A 14,794-nucleotide genomic window follows, 5' to 3' on the forward strand; every position below is an offset into this window, starting at 1 on the left:
ATCACGAATTCTGTCCACTTGCTCGAGGACACTTGACCTTCCTCCTTCTCTGTCTCCTACTACTTTGCTTTCTCACCCTAGACTCCAGTTCCTGGAGAAAAGAAAAGAAAAAAAAAAAAAAGGAGGGTTGCTAGTGCTCAAGTGGGAGATTTTGCACTGAGGCTTATGTTTTACCCAAACAGTCAGAACACTGTTTGAGGACTAATACTAGTTGGTTATATCAGAACAAATCCAGATTAACTCTGCTTTTTGTCTCCAACTGGCTGTGGCAACTCAGCATGTCCAAGTAGGCATCTGGAAGAATAATACAGAATGCATGCCCTTCCAGCCGGACATTAAAGTCATCCCTAATTGGGCTCATTACGTGCTGACTCCCTGTGCGTCACTTCAACAGCTCAAGGGTGCCTTATGAGAAACTAATGGCTTCAGAGCAATGTACATTACACACTGTTACACAGAATTCTTCCTCAAGCCTCATTTTCCTTTGTAGGAGTCACAACCACACTGGATTTTTTTGTTAACTAGATAAACACTGTGACAGCAGCAATTGTCTGCAGTAAAGAAATTAGTCACAGGTAGAGTGCTGAAGTCTTCAAAATCCACTTCTGCACCGGGGAAGCTGTGTCCTTTGCTATGCCATTGCTTTCTGACATGACCCTCTTCTGATGCAGCACAGGTGTTGTCCCAGGGCTATGGAGTTCCTGTGACAAAAAGACATAAAGTTTAAATATAGGCAATTGCTAGGATTCACTAAAAACTGTGTTAGGAGCAGTTTCATGGGCGCTTAGTGGATGCTGGATTTGCATATCCCCCTCCTCACCATTCATAAATACATGCACAAGTGTCATTTTATTCACACAAATTTTGGCAAAAGGCCCATTGAATTCAGCGGAGAGAAGTCCATTGACTTTGGTAGACTTTGCACATTGCATGTGAGAACAGATGGAGGCTCCATTCACCAGTTGCCACTCGCTATTTAAAGCTTATTATTGTTAAAGAGTTTTGTTAATACATTCACAAATGAAGCGCGATCCAAGTGGTGTAAGCACCACTGAGAGCTGGAGAAAGGCAGACAGGCTCTTCAAACAAGGATGGAGTGAACAAAGGGCACGCCTGTACGCACAGAGCGTACGAGCAGTTTACTGGCCCACTCATCTCCCGACCTTCAGAGACAGCAGGTCTGCAGCCAGTGCTTTCTGCCCACAAGAAAAAGGCAGTTTTCAATGGTTCAGGTGTGAGACACCACAGACCTGACACAAGAGAAAGAGAAAGCAACCACGCATGAGCACAGGTCCTCTCTGCTGTCGACAGGAAGGGCCTGTGGGTTTTGGCAGGAGCTGCGCTGAGCCTTTCCATAACTGTGGCTATCCAGAGTGGAAACCCTCCTTGCATCATGAAGGAACAAGGAATCACTTTTCCTGAGCGCAGCCAGGGGAAGGGAAGTCTTCTAGAGCAAAAGATCTCCCTACACATGGCTGCTGCAGCTTCACTGAAGATCTCTCCTCCAGGCACCCACACCATTGTGTTTCTCAAAGGTAGATCTCATCTCACTCCAGTGGACCTCCACAACTCCACGTAGCAAAGAACGTAATGCTGCGACTGCCCACTGGCTCATGGGCATGCAGTGCTTGGCAATCAGCTTCTGTAAAAGGCAGTTTACCTTGCCTACAGGGCTCCAGGGCTATAACAGCCTTAATAAATGTGCCTGTAGTGCAGAAATTTCTGGCATTAATAAAGCAGGAGGGACAATGGCTCTCACAAGCAAGCTAGAAAGAGAAGTTAAAAATCCATGGGGGGATAAAATCCAAGGGGTAAGATAAAAAAAGAAAAAAAGACTTGTTGGGCTAATCTAGAGGAAGCACTAAAAGACATAGGAGTAGCAAGCGGGAGAGGAAAGGCTTACTCCAAAGTGAGAATGCAACCAGCAAAAATGGGTCAGTAAAGAACAGGGAAATTTTCTCCTGCTGCAGCCAGAAGCCTGAGCCCCCGGGTCTTCTCCAGAAAGTGGTGAGAGAAACACACCTAGAACACTCAACACAAAAACCATTCCCTGCTGCAGGTCAGCAGCTTGAGCAGGTCTGAGCCATCACTGGGCAAAACACCCTCTGAGACAGATATAAATAATCAGCATTAATCTATGCAAATACCCCAGAAGATACACTGCACATACATGTGGCAAGAGGTAATTAATTTCAGCTCCCAAATACCTGATAAAGATGGCATCAGTGCAGCCTGCTCAGTGGCACATTCCCAGTTGTTAATTATTAGAGTGTTGCAGCTAGGGAATGTCTTCTCTGATGATGTGAGCCCATGTCTCAGTGCTGCTTGGTGTTTTAACTAGACAGCAGCAAAGGTTAGCAACAGACAAGTTTGGGGACTACCCAAACAGTAGTCCCAGCTGCATCATCTACAACTGAAAACCAAACTTAGGTTTCCTGATTTTGTCTAATAGGCTCACAAATGTGGCAGTGGGACTGTGTGGAAGTGTCAAAGCTTTGGGGCTCTCACAACAGGAGGAAAGCACATTTCTGGTCCTGGGAAACAGAAATCCTCCCTAGAAAGACAAAAATAAGTTAGCTGTGTCCTTCGGTGGGCTTTCATTTCTTGTGCTGGTGTCTGTGGCTTGGGGTTTCCAAGCTGGGAAGCTGCTCCTGGTGTCAAGTGTTTCAGAAACCCTCAAGCATTCAGAGAGCTGTGTGCAGTGCTCTGCTTTCCTTCAGAGAAAGGACCTTCAGAGAAGGGTCTTCTTGACTCACTCACGCAGGCTCTACATCATTGCTTGGACTTGGCAAACCATGTGAAAGGAGCTGGGAGATCTTGGGAACATGCTGGGTGCTATTGCCCTGAGAAGGATCTTCTGCAGCCAGGAGAGGGTATCAGAGAAGCTAAGAGAAGTTTGCTCTTCTTTTGGTGTGATGGCAACTCAGCTTGGCACCACCAGGGCCTTGGAATGGGACAGAACAAACGGATCCATTGAGAAACAGATGTATGGAGAAATGGACCTCTCCCTCCTGCGCCATCAAACCATCTCAGTTCAGGCAGCAGCATGACAAATGATTGAGGTCCTCCTATTCTCCTAAAGACACTGGATAGGGTCTGCACCCCGTCAGCTGTCTGGACAGCTTTTCTGTCGGAGGTGCATGGACAGTCCAACAGTCTGAGCAGCACATGCCAAAAGGATGTGAACATTCCTTCAGTGGATGTCCTTGCATCCCTGGGGGACTTGCTTACTGCCCAGGTGCTCACACCACCTATGTAATGGGGAAGAACATGGGCCAGAGCTGCCAGAAAAGAGGTTCTGACCACTGGAAATGGACTTTGTATGAGATCCTCGCAAGAGACAGCCACAAGTGACAGTGAAGACTACATAGGAAATGCAAGTGTGTCCCCAGAGAAGACGAGACACCCACAGTTTCCAAGAAGACTGTCTGAGGGATTGTCTGTTTGCAAACTTCCTCATGAGATTTGTCACTGTGGCACGGCTGCTGTGTAGGCACTCGTCGGGACTTGAGAGGCAGCCTCTTTGAGGTAGGTTCTGCTTGACTGCAACCATTTTCAGCACCATGAAAGAACACTATGACTTCCTCAAAATGAGCTGCAGGCTGGAGGGATCCTCTGTTTGAGAAGAGTTGTCATCCAGCTACTTCATTTGGTTTTCAGTTACTCTGTGCACCGGTGCAGCATTGCTTAAGCCAAACACAGACCAGAAGCTGGCCCTTGTCATACTGCAACATCTCACCAGGAGTAGGAAAACACAGCTCACATGATTTATCTACCTTCAGAATCAGACAAAAACTTCCCTTTCATGTTTATTAGAGCAACAGTAGCCAATGGGAATTTCCACTTGCTTGCAAAAATGGCATTTTGTTCTGTTTGAAATAAAAATGTCTAAATAAAAATATTGTATCTGCACTTGAAAAAAGAAAAAACAAACAGGTGTTATTCTAGATGCTTTGCAAAGATTTTTTTTTATGAATGTTTTTCCCAACTGCCCTCTAAATTTCACCATTTTTCTGATTTTTAATGAGCAACAGGAGACAGCAGAGGAGCAAGAGGAAGGGAGGTTTCTGTACTCATAGGGAAATATTTTTCATATTTAGATTTCCCCAGGAAGCTGAAAATGGACACCCAGTCCAGTGGGAAATTGTTCGCATTGGTGCACATCTCAGCTGGCACTGCCTGTGGTTAGGCTATGTCCCCTTCATAGGGCAGAGCGGCTCTAAAAACCGTGCAAGGTCACCCACCTGTGATCAGCCGTGGGCTCTGCCAGGCATCCCTCTGCGGCTGGTGTGACAACATGGACTCCTGGAGGCTGAATCGTGGCAGCTAATGTGCTCATTATGCATGCTCGTTAGCATTTGTTTGGAAAGCAAATACACTGCCCTCACTATTGAATTTTTCTTATGCTGTAGGTAAGACAAAGCTGAATTAAGAGCTTGAGACACAGAGGTAAAGCCAGGGTTCTGCACATAGGTGTAAATGTTGGCACCAACCAGCAGCTAGTGAGGGCAGAGCCCTCTCTGGAAACTGCTGTGGAGGTCCCTGTGTGCTGAGGTCCTGGAGGAGACAGAAGGAAGGTCTCCAGGTGGTCCCACCCTTAGAGGGGTAAGACAGACCCTGGTGGTGTTGTCCACCATAGCTGTCCTGAGCATGGGAATGGGCGGGTCAGATCAGCCCCAGGGAGATGGGGGAGATGTGACTCTCGGATAACACAGACCATCTTCCACCCAGTGCAGAGCTTGGCTAGACCACTCCAGGTGGGCACCTCTGACTGCCTGAACCCTCTGGCTAAGAAAAATGGAGGAAGGATTTAAAAAACATTGGAGTCTGGCTGGAATGGTGCATTTCACACAGATTACCTGTAATCTGCTCTGTGAAGAGCTGACTCACCAGACGACTCCTCATGAGGCTTGCATGAGCCAGCAAGAGCTTGTTCCAGTGGTCAAGCACTGGGAGAGGGCCCGGTGGGACCATGGAGTCTCTGTCCTTTAAGATTTGCAAAACTTGCCCGGACAAGACACTGAGCAACCTGTGCTAGCATTGCAGTGAGGTCTGTCTGAATTATAAAGTGATTTTACACTCCATATCCCAGTTGTGCTGGAGCACATCAGGAGTGAAGTCCTTGCACAGAGTAATGCCAGAGTCACGTAAGATGAACAAAGTCTGCTATTTCTACACTTCTTAAAATGGTTCAGGGAAGAAAGTGAATGTTTATGAGTTATAGAGGAACTGAGTACCTCCAGTCCCCTGCTTTCTCTTTCTGCTTCAGGGCTTTTTGTCAAGACTACAGAAACAGCATCTCTTGGGTCAGAAAGTGGCTTAAAGGGCTTGTTTAGGGTTTTTTTCCATCTCACATATCTCCTTCCAAGGCTGGTGGTTTCAGCCGTGGTTAATGAGCACACTACCATGGAGCTGATGCATGTTCAGTGTCTCATATAATAATTGAGATGTGCATCTCTCAGGCAGACTGCAAATAAGCTCATCTTACAACAAAAGCTGTGTGTTTCAGGCAGGTTACCTACACCTCAAGTCTCTTCAGTAGTGAGCTATTTTTACAGCACCTCTTCTTTAACCATTTGGGTTGACCATGTACCTGCCGCCTTCCTCTCCGTGCTAACCCACACATCACGCAGCCCACAGAGACACAGCTACACGGCATCATGTTTCCCCATACAGAACCACCCTGGTGGGTTGTGGAAGTCTCTCTCTTACTTGTTTGATACCTGTGGGCATGCCCAACAGCTTTACTGAGAAAGCCATTTTTTTCCACGCAGAATTAACTCATATGCTCAAAAAAGGCCACTCCTTTGGTCTGCAAGGCCACGTCTGGCCCCGTGCTCTTCTGCATCCAATGGAGCTACTTAAAAAACCATGGGCTCCTTCCACTCAGCCACTGGAACAAAAGCAGAGGAAAAAGTGTTTCTTCTATATTCCAAAGCTGATTCTTCAAAAATAAAGCAAGCAAAAGTTCTGACCCCAGCTGCAGCCCCACCAGTGAAACCACCCAAGGCAGGAGAGGGCCACGAGGCATTTCGCTCCCAGAAGGCATTGCTGTGCCAAGCTCAAATCCAAATAGTTCTCAAGTTGTCAGGTTTGGGCAGTTGGACTTTGCCAAAGAAAACTCAAAACTTGCTGCTACAAACAGTTCCCATAAAAAACACAGTAAAATCGAACTCCTACATTTCCAGGGAACAATTATGTGAGCCGAACATGGCAGATAATCCCTGTGCAGATCTGTCCCTCCTCACCCATCCACCCTCCTGCTCCAGCGCAGAGGGCATCACAGGGCGGGATGACTCCCTTGCACAGCCATAGTGGTTATCATCTGACCCAGCAGCTCTGCTGCCACACTCCCAGGCTGGGCGGGAGGGTTGGCACCACTGTCCCCTCCTCCTGCTGCCCCTCTCCACAAAGGTGCCACTCCGTGCATCCATGCCCGGACCCAAGGACCAACTCTGTGCCGGTGCTGAGGTTTCGCAACAGTAACCTGGTGCTGAAGAGCAGCTTGGCTCTGTAGCTGGTATCAGTTAGTGTGTGCAGAGGCTAAAAATAGAGACCCTCCACTCTCACAATGACTCAGAGATGCAGAAGGGAAACCCGCAGGCTCTGTGCTTGGCTGTCCCCTGAGCTGATTGAAAAGTTTTCATCTAAAACTTTGTTTTGACATAAAACGGCTTTTTGAAAAACAAACTAACCAAAAAAAACCCAAAACCCAAACCTCATCTCTCACCACCAAAGCTGCTGGGAAGTCTTCGTATTTTGTCTAAGTTTGGAAGAGGTCTTGGCCAGAAAAGTACGACATTTTGTATTTTTTTAATTTCAGTTGGCAAGCCGCCTGTTAGTATTTACCTGCTAAGCTCTTTCTTGGAGACCTGTGAGAGCACATGAAATGGTAATGCAAGTGAAAGGTGTGCAAGTCCTCTGAAATTTTCATGGGAAATACAGTACACTTTCCAGACAGCTCTAATTCCAGCTGAGGATGAAAACAAATCCACCAGCTGGCCTCGTGAAACCCCCACAGTGAGGCGATCCTTTAGCGCTGCTCAGGTTTTGGCTATGCCATGGGTGATGGCGGTCTGGAGGCTGATGGTCTGGGTGGGGAAGAGAACTGGGATCCCATGGGGAGATGCGTTGCTGCTCCTGCACTATCTCACCCATGAGGAGAGCAGGTCCTTCCTCCCTGCCCCTCTGTTATCTGTCCCATGGTTACAGGTAATTTTAAGATTGGTCAAGCATTGGGGCAGGTGCCCATAGGTGGTGGAGTCTCAATCCCTGGAGATGTTCAAAACAACTGGACAAGGCCAGGAGCAATCTCCTCCAGCTTTGACATTAGGAGGTTGGACTAGAGACCTCCAGGGATCCTTCCAGCCTTAATTTTTCCACGTTTCTAGTGTAACCCCTCTCAGGGTCTCATGCCTAGAGGAGTTGGACAGTCACAGTGGTGAGAAGCCCATCAGCAGAGGAGCAGAGTGGCCATGGCAGCCAGGCACCAACCCAGCCTGCTCTCCAAGCCTCCTCTCCTTCCACTCGAGCCCCAGCTGGACTCGTTTTGTCCTTCCCCACTTGCAGGACAAGGGAGGGAGCAACAGTGCTGGGACACTCTACGCAGAAGTCAGGCTCCAGGACAAAAGCACCTTGTTCATGAGGCAAGCCCCACAACCATGCTGCCAGCTCCACTGCGGCAGAGGACTTGGGCACCCAGCCAGGCTCTTCATTTCCCTACGTGGTCCCCAGAGACAAGACAGACTGGGCTAGCTCTGCGGTGGTGCCTGTGTTGGACTGTGGTTCTACAAGTGTTTCCTCATTGCATGTGCAGAGCTGTGGAGGTACAACCCAACCGACTCATGACAGTTGGGATGCTGAACAGTGAGAAAGCCAGGCTTCAGCTGACAGAAAACAAAAGTGCTGCTGAAGTTGGATCATTCTGCATTAGCAATCAAGCATGCACTGGTGTAAGAGCTGTGTCACGTGTGTCTCATCCTGCACTTAACATACCCTAAGAGCATCCTTGCTGCTTTCTCTCTGTTCTGTTGTGGCTTCAGGCCCAATCTCCATCACAGACAGCAAGCCTGGCCCCGGAGCAGGAGGACATGAGCAGACACACCTAGAAGAGGCCTTCAAATGCTGCATTAAACCCCTGTAGCATCAAAGGCCTTAGGAAAGGACTGAGCCCTGAGGGTGACCGCAGCAGGAGCCTGGCTCAGTCCCTGTCTTAGCCCCCTGTGGAGACGCAGTCCAGAGGCTGCACCAGACACACTCTGACCCAAAGAGGACCTCAGTGCAGCCCTGGTCTCCCAATGTGGGGCTGCCACACGGGAGGCACAGCTGGACCCACAGCTGGAGCACATTCCCAGCTCCCACGGGAACACCGGCACGTCTCTGTGCGTCAGCTCCCTGCTGTACAGGGCAAGGGGAGACAGTGAAAATGAGATCAACCCGTAGCTGATGGGATGCCAGTAAATCCCACAGACAGCTGGGATGAGAAAGACCTCAGGAGGAAGCCACCCCCCTCCTTCCCTGTCAAGATCACCCCTACCTAAACTAATGGAGCATCTGCCTGCTGCCCTGGCCTGTGACCCCAGCAGGGCAGAGCCACCCGGCAGCAAGGACTGCAGGTGCAAGTAGCTGCTCCAGCTCCATCCAGAGCTCCCTGCTCAGCACCAAGAGCTGAGACCCCCACCCACTGTGCGCTCCTGGCTGGGCCGTTCCCTTTCCAGAAACACACCATCGCTTTACCTTGCTCGTGTCTGAGGGAAGGTCACCAAGCAGCATGTTGTTCCTTGTCGCTGTATGCAGGTTACAAGTGTCCCCTGCGTGGCAGCAGTCACTGCTCCCACCACCTTCGCGTGGGCTTTGTCACGTCCTGCTGAACACCACCTGGAGCTTCAGCAAGTCCATTAGGGATGAGATGGCCTGTCCTGAGCTTACCCTAGAGCTGACCCTAGATGCCGCAAGCATCTGCCAGATGGGGCGTGTGAAGAAGTGGCGTGTGGTGAGCCCTGCTCACAGGGGTGGCTGCTGGCCCTCGGGCTGGGGACTGGGTGCAGGATCCATGGCCACCTTTCAGCTCACTTGTGCCAATGCCTTGCAGCCAGTCTCTGCTCAGGACAGGGTCCATCCCATGTTTTTATTGGGTTTTGACTCTCAGAAACCCAGATAAAGATATCTGCTGCAGGACATACAACTGTATTTTCAATTAAATCATTGAACCAGAATATGATTTTGTAATCAATTGAGATCAAGTCACTTTTATTTTCCCTCTTCCTCACCAGCAAAGTGTTATGTTTGGGATTAGCCAGGAACATTTTGTTCCAGCTGAAGCAAAATTTCTGCTTTTATTATAGACCTTTGTAACAAAGTCAAGTCCTTGGTCCTTGTGGGTCAGTTCACTTCTAACTGAGGACCCGATGCTGAGGCTCAGCTAGGACATCGGGTGCCTGGTCTGAGTCCTGCCTCCACCCCTGGATGTGTCCCACAGCAGGTTAGGAGGTCTCAATGGGCCCCCCATACCTCGCTCCTGGAGAACCTCTATGGACCAACTGTCACACGCAAGAGCAAGACACCCACCCCTATGGGAAGGACCATAACCCCTAGGCTGGCAAGATGTTCTCACTCTCTGTGGACCAACAAATATTTCATTATTCTTCACAAAGCAGAGAGGACTGAGACAGTCTTCCACCCCCTGCACACCCACAGCAGGACAAAGGCACTCCACAGCTCAGCAGCTGTGGGAGTCCAGTCCCAAAAATCTTATTCAGACCAGAAAGTCATGTCCAGTGTCCTGTGACCATCACTGGCATTTCCACGAATGCCATATTCACTGTGAGAAAAGTCATTCTCTCTTAATAATGATACTTGAGTTGGTGGAAAACACTGGGAGTTTTTCCCCCACGAGATAAAACAGCATTTTGTTTTGATCTGAATCAAGATTTTCTTTTAACTTTAGTCTGCAAAATTTTGGAATTGATGGCTTTTTTCCTTTCCCCTCCTGACTTCTTGTCTGTTTTTTCCTCTGAAGCTGCCAACCCCCAAGGTGTCCTGGTAAGGTTTCTGAAATTTGTGGATACAAGGCAGGATTCAGATCCCCATGAAATTGCCAGCTGCACTTTAAATGCAGCATTTTTGCTATGTTACAAATAACCAGAATAGATGTGCTCTGAAATAGGGCACTGGGACAAAGAGAGAAGCGTAGTGTGCCCAAAATGCTCATAATGAATAGCAGCACAGAAATGTCACTGCTCCTACACACCAGCCCATCATTAAATACTTCCACTTTCTTCAGTGAAATGACAAAAAAATAGTTGACGCTTTCAGCACAGCACAAAAAAATGCTATCCACATCTACCTTAAAGTGTCAGATTCATGCAGGAAGCAGAAGTGTTCCTGTGAGATTAGCATCTCTGTCTAAAACATGTTTGTGAAAGGTGAGAACACAATATTAGCAAAGTACAATGTTCCTGCAGCATCTCTGTGTGTTTTATTAATTATAACATTGTTAAAATGAGATTATATGCTCTTTAGTTCGCTTTTGTTGTTGTTTTTTTAATCATAACTAACTCAAAGGAGTTCCTAGTTTCTGGGCACTTGTTCAGAAATGTATTCTTCCTGGACCTTAAAATAACCCTTCTAACTCAGTCCTTTATGACCACAGCAGAGCTCTGTTGTATGATGGCTAATTCCCATGAAGAAATGGTGATTTCAGCTCTGAGCAGTGAAAGCTCAAAGAACTGAAAAATCTGCTTATTTTTAGTAGGAGCTGATCCAAATTTCCTGACTGCAGGAAAAGGAATCAAAGATGCTGCTGAAAAGCAGCACCAAGGCAACAAATCCTCTCCCACTGATGCGGGCAGGGTGGCTGTTCTGCCTCTCCCACCTTCTCCACTAGCTGAGGGCAGGACTGGACCCTCTTAGGGCCAGCGATGTCCCTTCGAAGGGTTTAAGGCAGCCTCTCACCTTTCTACCATGGCATGAGGAGAACCAACCTCCGTGTAAACTACGTGGTTGAGAGGTCGAGTTGGGATATGCAGAATTTGGGATTACTGTAGAAACATTCATTCTGAAGAGCTGCTCCAGCGTTTAGGCACAGTGCAAGCCCTGTGTCTCACAGTTCAGATCTCCCTCACAGTGGTGCCTGTGGCCATACCACTGCCAAGAATATCTTTGGTGGGTTTAGCTCCATCTACAGTGGCCAGAAAGGTGGGCTCAAGATCAGATTAGCTGCTCATCCATGTTAGTGATCTACAGGAGTGCCCTGGGGACTGGCTTTTGGGGTCCTTGTCTTGCATTCTCAGGGGACACCTTCCTGCCTCCAGCATGGGTCAGTGCTGCCTTAGCAGCCTCGAGCTACCTGTCCACCTGCCAAACCCAAGCCGAGCTCAGTCTTTGCAGATCCCCAGCACCGGGCATCAGGACAGACCTTGGATTCAAATATGACTGTAGTCAAATATGACTATAGATACAGCACAGGAAAAGCCAAGGGAGCCTTTCTGGGCATTCATTACCTCAAGTCATCGTTTATCTCCTTCCTCAGCTGCCTCATGGGAGATAAAAGAGGAGAATAATGAGTAAGGCCTATAGAAGATATTTTGGGATTAGTTTAGGAGCCATAGATATTTTTATCGACAATAATCAAGTGGATTTGGGGAGGTATTTTAGTTTTGTAGGCAGCGTTCATGGATTGCTGCTGATTACAGTACCCATGCTTCACAACAAATGTGGACAAATTAGAGTTTGTCTGGGATTGTTAGATTTCTTGGAAAACTTGTGGCAAGTCTGAAAAAAATTCCTACATTCTTTATCCAGAAGAAGAAAACATAATTTGAGGCTGTGACTTCTAACTCCCGCTGAGTGGCAGATGACCTGACTCCTTCTTGTGGCTTTTCTCCAGCTCTGTGACTCCAGTAGTCCCACGCATGCCAGGAAGGATGGGCAGCTCTGAAGTTCCTTCTGTGCGTGTCTGCCCTGCTAGCCCACTGAGCTTACAATGCTAGGAAAGGATTAATTTGGGGAGTCTTTGAGTGCTGCTTATCCAGCACCAAAGCAGTAGTGCTGGTCCCCCTGTTCTGGTCTCTCCATCCCAATGCCACAACCAGAGAGGAAATGTGATTGCATCAGCACAGAGAAGCGTCGGTGATGCAGCTTGTGGCCACGCAAGCAGGATTGAACTGGCTGAGCAACAGTAGTATTTGGCAATGGTCACATTCTGTCACAGAGCATCACCGGCTCCGCCATTTCCAAGACCTGTGCTTCTATCCATAGGCAACTCCTATTTTTAGTAATTGTGCTGGTGGCAAAGGCCCAGCCTCCAGGATGTTGATTCAGACACCCAGACACTCAGCCACTTCCTGTTTGGATGTGCTAAAATTATTTGCATCATTTAAAAAGTGACGTTGGCTAAGGGAAACAAAGCGTTATTGTCAGAGGAGGCTGAGCGCTGTGTTACGTACTGATGCACAATGGAAAAAAAGCAAAATGAGCAGTCTCCATCTCCCAACAGCAGCATGCACATACAGCATGTCCCCAGGAGCCACTTTCACCACTCTTCCCACACACTGGCACTTGTGTTGGCACAGCAATGCAGTCAAGCACTGCGATTCCCTGCTGAGCCTCCTCCCGGTGCTGCTCTGCCAGACCAGGGCAACCCAGTATCATCTCTAGCTACAGAACAGGAGCAGAGACATACCCAGGAGAGGTGTTCTGCTGGCTGGAACAGGCAGTAGAAAGTACAGGCTCTAGCATCTGCCCCTGCTCTGCCACCCAGGCAGTTATGGCTGGTGACAAGTTTTTCGTAGCAAAATGCAGCTTTCCACTGTGACATGTCTTTGCAACCCCACTGCGGGCATAAATGTGGCACCTGAGATGTTCATGAACTTCTAGTAACTAGAGGTCCAGGGGCATGGTTCTCTACGCTGAAGGCTTTGTGGGTGGTGACTGTGTCTGTAAGCTGGCATCAGCTCTTGTCTCATCACCCCTGTACCTAACATCTTGCCCTTAATCTGCCAAAGCCCGTGCAGCTGCTGAGTGAAAGGGCAGACATGATTCAGTTTGGGCTGACTGCTTCTGGGGAGAGTGGTGATGGAGAGGGCCCCTGCCCAGCACTGCTGGTGTCCAAGTTCTCCAGCCTGCAGAACCACAAAGCCTGGTGGTGCCCCAGGACCATTTGCTGTGGCTCTCACCCAGAGGAGCAGTCAGGACACTTTGCTGAGGAGCTGTGGATACTTGGAGACATCACTTGTCCACTCAGCTGCCCTAGGCTGTGCATGCAGCCAAAGCCTCTGTGGCTTCTCCACTTCCAGAAGAGAGGTCAAGAAAAAATTGCAAACCATTTTTTGGGAATCCTTGCAAGTGATCCCTTCCCCACTGTCTGCAGGACCTGAATGTCTGATAATGTCCAACTGCTCCGTGCTCAGCTCTTCCCTATCTCCCAGACAGACAAAAAACACCAGACCTTTACTTCAAATCTTCGAGAAGGGAGTTGTCCTGGATGCTTCACATCCCACCTCCAAAATATGAACAATTTGGCCTTTCTTCTGTTTTTTCAAAGCCTTACTAATCTATTCCAAATGTCTAGGAAAGTTGATGACTCAATAGGTTTTTCCCCACAGTCTGGACAAGCAATTTCTTGGCAAGGGCTGTTTATGACTTAGCTGCAGATGGATTTACCTATCCTGCCTTCATTTTAGCTGAGATGCCACTAGTTATGTGGACCAGGAGCTTGAAAAGTGACTGGATATCTTAGTGCCTTGACTTTTCACACCCATCTTAAAAAGCAAACAGCTGGGCACCTGTAAAGGAAGGCAACCATGTTTCACTGTCCCTCTGAAAAGTCGTTACCAAAGTGCATTTTCCAAGCCCAAATTAGGTGGGTGCACTGTTTAAACTAAGGAGTAAAAGGCAAATTACAAATAACAAATCACAAGAAGTAGGTTCTGAGTCATCCTCAGTCAATGACAGAGGCTCTGCAATCAGAATTTAGGTCATAACTGCATTGCTATTGTATGTGCAGGAATATAATCTGGCACCCACAGTGGTAGCTGTGTTGAGTCAGCAAGGCAAACAAGAGTCAAAAATAGTTAAATCTATTTTTTGTCATTGCATTTAGCAACTGTTTCTGAATATCTGCCATGGCAGAGCAAACCTGCAAAGTCATGGACTAGGATTTGTCAGAATAAAGTTGCAATTTGATTGTTGCAATGTGTTTTAAACTTCAGGTTGAAGGTTCCCAGCTCATGGCATCCCAGAGTTCTTCACGCTTGAATATAGTTTTTGATTTTATCATCTGATAGTAATTTGTCAGGTTAGCAGGGATCATAAAAGAAACCACCGGTCTGAGAAGACAAGGATCTCCCTCCAGCAGTCTGATTAACAGAGCACGCAGTGCGTGCTCAGAGCCAGCTTGGAGACCTGGAGCAGGGTGCACAGTCCTCGTGTTTCCCCATGCATCTTCAGCTGGCAGCAACCAGAAGTGCTGTTGAGCAATCCTAAGTAAGTCTGATACAAATCATGGGTGATGGTAGAAGGAAGGATCCAAGGCCTTTTGCTTGCAGAGAGGACCATGCTGCCAGCTCCCTGAGATAAGGTGAACACCGCCCGCTCTTGCCACAAGACCCAGCCAGGAACAACCTTTCCCCATATCCCAGCACTCAAAATAGCTGGCCTTTACAGCTTGGCAAGACATAATGTCCAAACTCAGATTCCCAGATCCACCCAAAACCGCATGTCCCGAGTGCTGCTTGCACATTTCCCTCTGCATTGATCCATTCCTTTTGAAGAAAGATGAGACTTTGTATTTTCA

Source organism: Grus americana, chromosome 23, assembly GCF_028858705.1.
Source record: "Grus americana isolate bGruAme1 chromosome 23, bGruAme1.mat, whole genome shotgun sequence".
Classification (NCBI taxonomy): Eukaryota; Metazoa; Chordata; class Aves; order Gruiformes; family Gruidae; genus Grus; species Grus americana.